This window comes from Ruditapes philippinarum, unplaced genomic scaffold (genome assembly GCF_026571515.1).
Source record: "Ruditapes philippinarum isolate M1 unplaced genomic scaffold, ASM2657151v2 ctg1311_1_1_1_1, whole genome shotgun sequence".
NCBI lineage: Eukaryota > Metazoa > Mollusca > Bivalvia > Venerida > Veneridae > Ruditapes > Ruditapes philippinarum.
In genome coordinates, this window is record NW_026855908.1 from 80,232 (window position 1) to 92,281 (window position 12,050).

The following is a 12,050-nucleotide window of genomic DNA, read 5'->3' on the forward strand; positions in this document are numbered from 1 at the left end:
TCATTTCCGCAACAATTTCATTTTCAATCTTGCCCAGCTTGGCGATCTCTATTGTTTCAATTTCACACTACTTTCTTCTGAAATAAAGAGTGTACACTTCTTTCTTCTGAAATAAAGAGAGTACTTTCAAGAATTAATTAAGCGTTCAGTCGAAGTTTTAGACGATTGCGTACTTTTACTAGAATTAATTGATAGTGCGACATCTCTAACTACATATAGTTTGAAGACATTACGGAAATCATAAAATAAAATTCACTGTCATACCAAGGGAAACATAAGTTTTGCACTACTTGTGACAGAAAACCAAATTTCCATTCCTAAGTTCAAATCAGCTTAATACGCAAGGAAGTTAACAGCTCTTATATGTTTTCTTTCGTAAACTAATTATTACAATCAATCTTGGATCCTTAAAGTTATCTAATAATAGCCTTTGAGAGAGTTTTTCTTACTAAAACTAGGTCTTGTGAACATGTACCTTTAGAAACATCAAGTTCATTTCAGAAAATAAAATTGCTCTGTAATACCCTATAATCAACTTTTGTCAAATGTTCAAAATATTGTTCACTTTATTTGATAGTGTATGGTTTTATAAATGCGTGAAATACCTTTGATTTTCAAAATTAACTTTTTACCTCCACAGACTCACGATCTTGAAGCTGAAACATTAAGAGATGTGCGGATGGGGAGATTTAAGGTTCCAATTTAACCTTTTGGCAAGCTTTTACCCAAATTCAAATGTATTCATAACCTGAGAAATTGGTTTTTGTTATCATTTTTTTAATTTTAAGAAATAAGTTACTAGCTTTATTTATTTATCTAAAACTGCAATAATAGTAATTTTGTTTAACTCTGATTACAAACCAACAGTTTCGCATCATTGTAAATTCGAATTCTATCATATATATCTTGTCTTTTAATTATTCAATTAAGAAAAGCAATGCTATATTACTTTGCCGTTCTTGACTTTTGACTGAACAAAATAATTGTTGCACCATAAATCGTCTTCAACCATAGAGAGAGCAAAAAATTGTAATGTGATATAGCCATTATTATAAATTATATAATTTATTATTGTAAATTAAGTTATACCCATTATGGAATTCGTCAAAAAGCTGTCTTTTATCAAAGAAGCTAACAAATCGAAGCTGTCATGATGATTTGTAAATGATTATCTCATCAGTGGTGATGACAACTCAATGTATGACACAATTAAAAAAGATTCGCTTTTGATAAACAATGAATTTAATGCTTATTGACATGCAACATGCTGTCTGGTATTTCACTATGATAATCTTAAAGAATATCCAATAATCTAAGGCAATATGATATGTTGAATTGTTGATGCCACAAATATCCCTATATATTGGCTAAAAGTCATTTCAGTCAAGATGTAGAACGATATTCTTGTCGAATTCACTTATAAGAGAGTAAAACACAACTCAATAAGAGCATACCTTGTATTTTTTTAATCTTAAATTAAATTGTTTGCTTGATCTTGAAAGTTTATCTGTCGTACTTTTAATATACCGTAGTTGTCGTACTTTAAGTTATCTTGCAATCAAATCTCCCTAAATTTTCAAATTGATTCTAACTCGCGAACTATTGAAATTTGAATAATGTGTTCTTTCTTCCATTTATTACATCTTTGTCGCGTTGTTCATTACATACTTTCTTATTTAACAACAAAAGTTACAGTGTGTTTCCTTTTAATTGAAAAGAATCGATTTATTTAAATTCCTTCTATAAAAAGCTATGTTACAGCGTGACGGATGTTTCATGTTCTCATTATCTCTAATGAACAGACTCAATCAAACCGAGTCTGCAATTATTTCCATGTACTTTTGTTGTTATTAATGTACCGAGTGATCATCCTTTCTGCAATAACTGAAGTTGGCATTTAAATAGCTTAAGTGTGTGCTTTAGCTCAAGTCCGCACAGAAGTTAAAATGTATAAAATGATGTAACGATATGCCTTATGATCTAAAAGAATCACCCTCCCTGTTCAAAGATGAGATACCAATACCTTTGTACATATACTACAAATTCATGGCACCAATACACAATGCATATTATTACCAGACTAATTGATGACATAAACACTGTTTGCGATATCATCAAAATAACTAAAAAACTCGCGTTTTCATTTTCATTTCTGAATGTTTTAAAGTTAATCAAGTTTTTTTTTAATTTCTAAAATTATAATCTATTAATCACAAAGCTACAATGTCAAATGAAGTCGAACTCATCAACACTGTAACGACAGAGGTTTTTGTTTGAACAACGAAGCATGTAGTCAAAAGCGCGTTACATTCTGGTGTAAAAAATAGAATTTGTTACTAATATAAAGTAGAAAATTATGGAAAACATGAATGTAAAACATTCAAGACAAGACCCAACATAATTCTTATAGAACCGCACATCACATGATATATTGTACTTGAATACCTGTAATATTTTTTTGACATTCCAAAACAATTATTTTGGATTATTTTCATTAAATAATTGTAATAAACTACTTAGCCAAGACACTAAAGATATACTTTATATTTAAAAACTCACAAAGAAGCTATTGTTTCTCTATATAAATACCTTCTCTATTGTCTTAATTCTAATCTTTGAGAGGTGCTCTTAAATATTTCAAAAATATCTTATTTTTTTCCTCAGATGTCTCTACGAACATTTTCCTAGATTTTGGATAATGCTTCAAATGTTACCAAAACATTCTTATAAACACACTCAACTCAAACTTGAATGACATTTGTTTATTACCTTTGCATTTTTATTGCACTTTGAAGTGATAAGATTATACTATTGCATAGATACTATCTATTTTAATCAAAAGTCTTATATCTTGGAATAAATCTAAACAATTTTTAATAGAAAACATAACCGGTTATGTTAACGTGAAATTGGCGATCATAACATTTAGTTGGTATACTACCATTTATTTATGAGCAATTGCTCATTGAATCAAGCGACATCATTTATTGTAAATTTGATAAATTGGTAAATTTGGAGATAATTGGTGAATATGCTCGTTTGATGTAAAATTCTAGAAAATTGAGATCCTTCGGGAACAATAAAACAAAAACATTAATATTGCAGACTCAGTCTGGTTATGAGAAATAGTGTATGGTACAACATGTATCACGTACCCTCAAAACTAGCATCGGTTGAAGCAATATCCAATCCTTAACACAATAAAACATTGTTATCAACGATCTTGAAGGGCAATAAGGATATCAATACTGCAATGGCAATTATAACTCATATGATATCTTGAGCCGTTTTGGAGCGTCGCCGATCTTACCTTTATAAAGAACTATATTTCCCACGAAATTGTAATGTAAAAAAACCTCTTTAATAGTCTTTTTTGTAGTAATGTAGATCTGTGGAAATACCGTACATATTTACTATCCTTCTCAAAGGAATGCCATTGGAATTTCATGGCACTTTATATAACCGATATCTTATTGATTTTAATTAATGTTTATGATACCACAAGACCAATTAGTTATGAAAACAGTTCATGATACGATATGATTTCACAACAAATATGTTGCCTAAAGCAGTCATATAATGATATTGGAGTGAGCTCATAGGTTGGTTTTACAGCAATGCTTTTCACAAAAACGTATTACGTTAATATAACGATATAACCGCGGGTAACGTAACAAATGTCACCACCAATAACGATAGATCTTAACTCGTAGTATTTAACGATATAATTAGAAAATACGAGATCAATTAATTAGTATAATACTGATACATGTATATCTAATAATATAAACACATTATTTGCTGCAAATGTTACATTTTAAGTGGTTTAGAAATATCTCAAATATTTTACCATGCAACAATTATTTCTTTTAGAATTGATATAAATAGTAGTTTTGGACATAGAGTATGTAGTGTTGGTATGACTTACGGATAGGTTTACAAACAGAGATTCATAAAAGGGTATTGCCTTGAAATATCTGCAGTTTTATTGATTTCATCATTGCTCTTAATATTATCTTCTTTTATTTTCCATCAGAAAAATCCTATTTCTTATTGGTGATTCTACAGTGTTATTTTGTATTAACTTCAGTTTAACCAAAAACAGAAAACGACAAACATTGAAAAAAGTAAGCAAAGGAATCAACGAGTAAAACAAATTAGGTATACCATTTGCAATAAACAAAGATATTCTGGTCTACATTCATACTATAATAAAACTTCTTCGACAGAATGTTCTCTATATAACAGAATGAACCCTTTTTGGTATCTTCTGATCTATAAACTGTTTCATTTGAAAAATAGTAAATGTACATGAAAAAGTTTTTATTATCCTCAGAATCTATGTATCTTATATTTCTATGCAACTTCATAATAGTGATCATAAAAATATGCAAAAATAGCATTGTTTCGAATCGAAATTATAAAATGTTTGTGAATTGATATTTTTCTATTAAAATATTAAGTGATTTTTATGCTAGCTTACGGGAGGTCGATGGTTCTACTTAGTTGCTCACTAATGTCTGAAAGTATGCATGAAGAATCACCAGGGGTCTTCCTCGACCAGTTGAAATAGATATCAGACCTTTGTTTGTTTGGTCATATGACGCCGAAACGGGAAAGATAATTTGGCTACCCTTGGGTGTTACAATCTTCAAAGCAACACCAGGGGTCAAAACCACCTTACCTACTCGATAGACTCCAATTATTCGGATCCATTTAGTTGCCTTTTACAATCAAGCAGAGATAAACGGTGGCTGCACTTCTTATGCGAAACCAAAAAAGGCAACCCCTCTGTTACAAGGGGCGATAAACGACATTTACAGTGTTAGTGTCATTACAACCCAAACAAAATAAATATAGCAACGCCGTACAATATTGCTTTCCCTCCAATATAATAAGGATAGGAAAATTTGATAAAATGTGATGACATCCAAGTGAAGTGCAAAATATTTGCATTTATTCATATTTTTATCCTGATTTCAACTGAGAAAGTATTCTAGGCACGCTTTCTATTAAGTAGCAAAGGTATCATCTCATTGTTGTAAGAACTAAAGTACAAATAAAGACATTTCCTTTTTAATTTGTTTAAATCATGTTTTTTTATTAACCGTTAATCCGCTGAATTATATAATCAAAATGAAAATTTAATAAAAGGGCTGGTCCAAAAATGGTCCAGAAGTGTAACAGAAAGAATAATTAATATCGAATTTTAAAACAGTAACAAAAGTTTTTCATAAAAACAAATTACTAAATAATAAAATAACCATGTTTAAAATCACAACATGTTAATAATACCTGAAACTTTAGCGATATAGTATCGCCCGAAATAAACTTGTTTCATCCAAGTGAATTCATAAATGTCATAAAGTGTTGTTATATTTTCCTCACGAATGGTTCAGTATAATATTCCCACAAATTGTTGAATAGTTAAAAAATGTCTCTCAAAGTATAATTGAACATAATTCCAAAAATCATGGTTATAATTACACATACATGGTTTATCAAATATTACTATATCCAAAATACTTTCACATGAAGATTTAATTTAAAAATTATCCTTCAAAGAATTTATAAAAACATGGAAAATATGGAAAATTCCAGACTTTCCCAAAACCATGTACTCCAATTATATAATTATCAATATTTTCTACAGTGTTCAACACTATAGATACATGCATTTCTAGAGTATGAAGGTAAACAAACAAATTTAAAAAAATCTAAGTATTGATTCAATGTAAAATTAGCATGGTACGCAAGTTTTTAATCAGATGTTATAATTACATGTGTCTATACTGGTGGCAAACGCTAATCACTTCCGGTTTCACCAGGTTCATGCTCAACACCTTTGTAGTTAGTGACTACTTATTCATATCATAAATAAGAATTTAAAAAAATCATTTTCTGAAAAATATCTATTTGTTGTTATAATGTGCAGTCAAAAATGTTTGTTTTAAATTAGGATGTAACAAGTTGTTTGCGTTCAACAAACACATTTGTTATTTCAACTTCATGAATTCACGATTTCAGCTTGAAGATAAATCTTATTTCGTGAAGTAGAAATCGTGCATGAAGTTGAATGCTTGAAGTTGAACTTAGTTAAAATCGTAAATTCCGTATGTTGAAAACGTGAATTTACGAAGTTAAGATGTATTCACGAAGTTAAAACGTGAATTTAAGAAGTTAAGATGTGAAATCTCGAAGATGAAATCGGGAATTCATGAAGTTAAAATGTCCCAAGTTTCATGTTTGGAAAGTAGTGCATCAGATATAGTTCACACTATGCATTATATTCAATTTGATGGGTAATTTTAAACAGCATGGGCATTAGTGTATTTGTATTATAATTTCCGTCACATTTTATTTAAGGACAAATCACTGTAAAGCCTCCATTTGCATGCAGTTATAGACTTTTTTCTGATCAATTCGGTGAAAATGTAGAATCCACAGAAACATCGATTATTTTTTTTATTTAGATCTGTTAACCCAAGCCATGAATATATGTTTTATATGTGCACTTGTGTGCCTTCGTGTGTGTGTGTGTGTGTGCGTGTGTGTGTTTGCGTTCGTTCTCATTACGATAACTTTTATTCACATGAACTAGATGACACAGACAGGTGGGTAACATTGTAAGTATTAATTTTAGTCCTTTCGTCAAGTTTTTTAAATTAAAGTCATTTGATGATATAAGAGATGCTAATTTGGAAATATAAAATTTAATGATATATAAGATAAATTTGATATGAAATATGGCAAACAATTTTCTGTACTGAAAGACCCAAACATATTTGTTCATTCCAAATCACTTGTTGAACCATTTCCATCCCTTAGTGATAATGAATTTCATTAGATAAGGCAGTAACGTCTATTTAACTTGCAGCGTATTAATACCTTAACGCTTACAGTAAAATAATTATCTCTCCATATAGTAAATGCCTCTTCAATTTCCTCTAATTCAGCACTTGAAAATAGCTTCTTTTGATATTTGAATGTCTTATTAGTCTGAAGAAGTATATGTAGATATCAAGTGCATGTTTAATGTTAAACGTTTGAACCGCCATTAGATCATCTTAGTTAAAGTATCGTAAATACACACCCACCTACCCACCAAACCCCTCCCCCCCACACACGTACTTACATGCATGCAAGCTTTTCTGGTGGAGTAATACCTCAAGCATACCTCTGTGCCTATTTTCAGGCATGAATGGACATCTGCGTAAATCCACCGATATAACAAAGGCTTGCTGGATAGCTTCCTCAAATGATAGAATCCAAAGTCCCTTGCGGGATTAAACCCACAGCGGGGAGATACAAATGGTTTAATATCAACGATCTAACCACTAACACATGAAAATTGACATTTTTAATTCAAAGTGATTGCTTATGAATTCAAATTAATTTCAATATTAGAAAAAAATAACATTATTTTGAAAGAAATTGTAAAGAAGTTGTGAAGCCATACAATTTAGATTTTGGAATGAAAATCAAAATTCATCGTACATGAATGTTCACGATTTTATGGGTGAAATAATACAGAAAAAATAAATTAATTAGTTTAGTGCTGCTTAAAGATAGGTAAATGCTAATAAAACATGTTTATCTATGTATGTTTCATCAAACACTCAAATAGAAAAGAATGTAAGAAATGAAAAATTATAGTCTATCTGTAGATATCTTTGATGTTTTGAGAATAAACTGAATTATTTTTTAAATTATAAATTGCGTAAGAAAATGCACCTTTCAAGAAATGGAAATGAGAAATTTTATTTCACATATTTCCTACAGCTTTACGGGATAAATACGATATTGTATAATGATTCTGACGTACACATTAAGTTTCTATATTATGCTATATAAGTATATTTATATAAGTAGGTGATAAACACATGAATATGTAATCTTAAAACATCACCAGAAACTGAAACTAAGGTATTGATAACAAAATTATTGTAAAATTAAGACTAGACATTTACAAGACAAGTAACTTTTAGATAGCCTATATTGTAATGTATTCACACAGTAACATTAATTTCTAATGTATACTTTATGAAGTAAAAGGTAATGAAGTAGTTATAAAGAGTATGACTGTTTTTCTTTTCAAATTCATGTAATTTTGACTTATAATGAAATATATCCCTTGAGGCAGAGATTGGGCATGGAGATTTCTAATTCAGCAGCTCTTACTTAATAAGATATGATAATTATCAGTAAATTTAAACACATATATTTGTCTGTATAAAATTCTTAAAATCTTGCAGAAGATTTTCAGTTTTACGAGAAATGAGAACAACATAAAAAAAATGTGAACACAAACCATATGAATTTTAAACATTTAAGTTTTCACTTGTAGTGTACTTATTGGATATCTTATTAGATAAACATGTTAATGTTATTAATCTAATTAACTGCATAAATTAGCCATATGTGAATAGTTAGAGATTGATACACGGCGGTATGCGCTTGGAATCCGCTCAATAAATAATGGTCCCAAAGGCGACATTATTTATTCAGTTCTGATTATCACTTTATATAGCAATAAACATGATAAAAATCTCATCTCAAGACCAAAGGGGTTTTTCACAATAAAAATGTTTTATCATTTTGTTACTCTAAATTAAATTACACAGTACCCAGCATTTCGTTTAGTGACAAATTCATTCAGTGATAAAATTTTGATTGCGCGTGTACGTTCTATTTATCAATATGTATGTAAATGCAAATTAAAACTTGTTACCATCAACAACATAACGCTCAGTAAAAATATTTCTGTTCGCAATAATGAAGTTGCACTTTTTTATTATCCCTCATGTACACACTCAATCATCCGAGTCTGCAATTTTCATGTAAATAAAATGTTGTTCAGATTAATGCTTTCGAGGGATCACTCTTTCTCCAGATTCACTACATATCGAACTATTGACGCGTTGATTATATAAAAAATGAATCTATTTGAAATTTCGGTATACAGTTCATACAGTTTAAGAGTTACATTCTATAAGTACATTACACATATATTAGTAACCATTAACCGTCAAAAGACATATCTAATACGTCAACATTTTCGATCACATGACATGAAACTGTATCTGTACATATAACGAATTAAACAGGCAGCTATAGTACATTCATATAATGAAAGAGAGATGTGAAAGCAACACAAAATAACTCATATGAACCGAATCAAACATTCTTACAGACACATTAAAGGAAACATTGTGATAAGAAATGTGAATACTAAATTAACAAGTATCAACACGTCGAAGGTAATGAGATTAAAAAACAGTAATTTGACTCACATAAGTTTAAGGCTATATCAAGGAGGAGAAGATATAGACCATAAATAATTACCTTTATCTGTTCATGTAAACACAAATCATTAATGATTTTTTTCTCTGTAATTGACAGGAATTTGCTAATCACATCTTCTAGTTCAGATTTCAAATAATTGGAAAAGCTCATCTGAAAATATTTACATTGGATATACATTTCTCGATATCATAACCGGAAAAGTGTTTTATTACCGATATCATAATTATTTTTGTTATCTTTTAATTTGTACAAACTGTTTTTTTTTTAACTTTTTTCCATTCAATCAACGTGTTATGATAAAACTGGGGGGAGTTGAATTGAAAATAAACAAATCAATTTCTACAAACAAACTATTAAGGAGTGTCTCATTAAACTGTTCTATTTTAGAGATTCTGATATGTGTTATTTTAGAATCCCTTATCAAGCAATAGCAAACTCTGTTAAAAAAAGGTAGTTAGTGAAACATTTATTACTTTGAATGTGTAATTAATATCTGACGGATTGAAATAACGCATAATGAAAACGCAGCGAAATATTTCGCTGAAGTCAAGGTTTTATGGATATTTCAGTAATAAAATGAGGATAGTATTAAAATAAAGTAAATGGACAGATTAAGCAAATACAACACAACAAAATTAATGTTTTGATTACAAACATATCTCTATTTTACTAAAGGATTTTTCTTTAGGGGGCTGTTTTTATCTTTTCTTTGTTGTAAATTATTGTAATGAATTTAAAGACAATTAGAATTGTAACTTTACTATTTTTCTTTTGAAAATAAAAAAATAAACCATCTACCTTATTTAATACGTTTGCAAAAAGTATAAATAAAGGTCTTTGAGACATATTAATATGCGACAGTGCTTGTTTCGTTTTTAAAGACACTTGGTTTAGAATAATGTTTCGGAAAACATTACTATAGAAATACCTTTTGTATTTTTATGTAAGGTTTGTTTGATGATAACACTTGAATTGTTTTGTACTAAAATGCCATAGTGCACGTGTAATTAAAGTAATGCTTTGAAGTAATCTACCTTAATCAAGTTCAATCAGTATGACATAACAAGATTAACATCAATGTACTAAATAAACATAACTACCTTGATTCGGAGGGGATTAAGACAATAACGTTGTGAGAGGTTGATAACGCCTTGGAACATATTGCAGCTAAACCGCTTACGCTTTATTGGACTTTAAAGTGATATAGAATTCATATTTGATCCCTTTTTAAAATTCTTAGTAATATTTAAATACATCAAACTAGTTCATACAACTTTAATAAATGTACATTGGATTTATAGATGACAATTTACACAAGTTTAAGGTTTAAATCAATGGTTTCATTTAATTTTCAAGGAATAGTTTTTATTTCTTTTGTCGTTGGTGATTTTAATGAATACAATCGTGTCAGTGTGACATAACTAAGCAGTCATTAAAGTTAATGTGAGTCCCAGATATGGGAGGTATTCATCAAGAACATTTATAAAGTGTTTGTTTTCAACTTCATTTGATTTCGTTTAGGTTTGTTAGTAATTTCTTTTACAGTTTATGGTAATTAGTTTTTTTTTAATGACATGCTATAAAATCAAAGCACAGAAGGCGCTGAGTTTGTTTGGGTCTCAGAATGTCAGAAAGGTGAAGGTTGTGAGATTATAAACCAATTTGTTTTTGTATAGTGCCACCAATGCTTTCCAGCGTTTTAATTGTAGTAAATTGGCTATAAGACTAAAATTGCAACACTGATATTCAATTCAATGTTTATTTGACTTAAACAATTTGAAAAAAAATGAGTTGCCTGAACTGGGATTTGAACTCCAGACCTCTCGCTTCCTAAGCGAGCGCGCAAACCCCTCGGTCACCGTGAAGTTATATGTTATAGGCCTGATGAAAACAATATTATTCTAAATTAGGGTTTGTAACGACGCTAACTTTTGTTTAACACAGATGTAAATAATCATGGAGCTTACTATAAGCATGTATATCTATAAAGAATAAAAAATTTTAGAAATCTTCGATCATTCGGGAACTATTTTGCTTGAAAATTAATGCGCCTGTCATTTGACCATCTTTACGCAGTGATCTCCCCTGAATATTTCGGCGTTAGTGTACATACAAAGGGAAATAACCGCTTCAAAAAAGCGGACTACTTTCTGCATTTGCAATTAACAGCATCAGAGCCTGAAATTTCGCTACCATTATTTGTTTGGTCTGACAACCCAAACAAATAATAATAAAATCTCTTAATTATCACATATATCATCTTTTTACTTGATAAATATTATTCTTAAAAAAATGTTTTTAATGATGAAATAACTTTGTTTGGAACTTTTCTATTATTCCTGCATATTTATTTAACAGATTTTTAAAAACAAGAATTGACGTCATTTCCGCAACAATTTCATTTTCAATCTTGCCCAGCTTGGCGATCTCTATTGTTTCAATTTCACACTACTTTCTTCTGAAATAAAGAGTGTACACTTCTTTCTTCTGAAATAAAGAGAGTACTTTCAAGAATTAATTAAGCGTTCAGTCGAAGTTTTAGACGATTGCGTACTTTTACTAGAATTAATTGATAGTGCGACATCTCTAACTATATATAGTTTGAAGTCATTAAGGAAATCATAAAATAGAATTCACTGACATACCAAGGGAAACATAAGCTTTGCACTACTTTTGACAGAAAATCCAATTTCCATTTCTAAGTTGAAATCAGCTTAATACGCAAGAAATTAACATCTCTTATA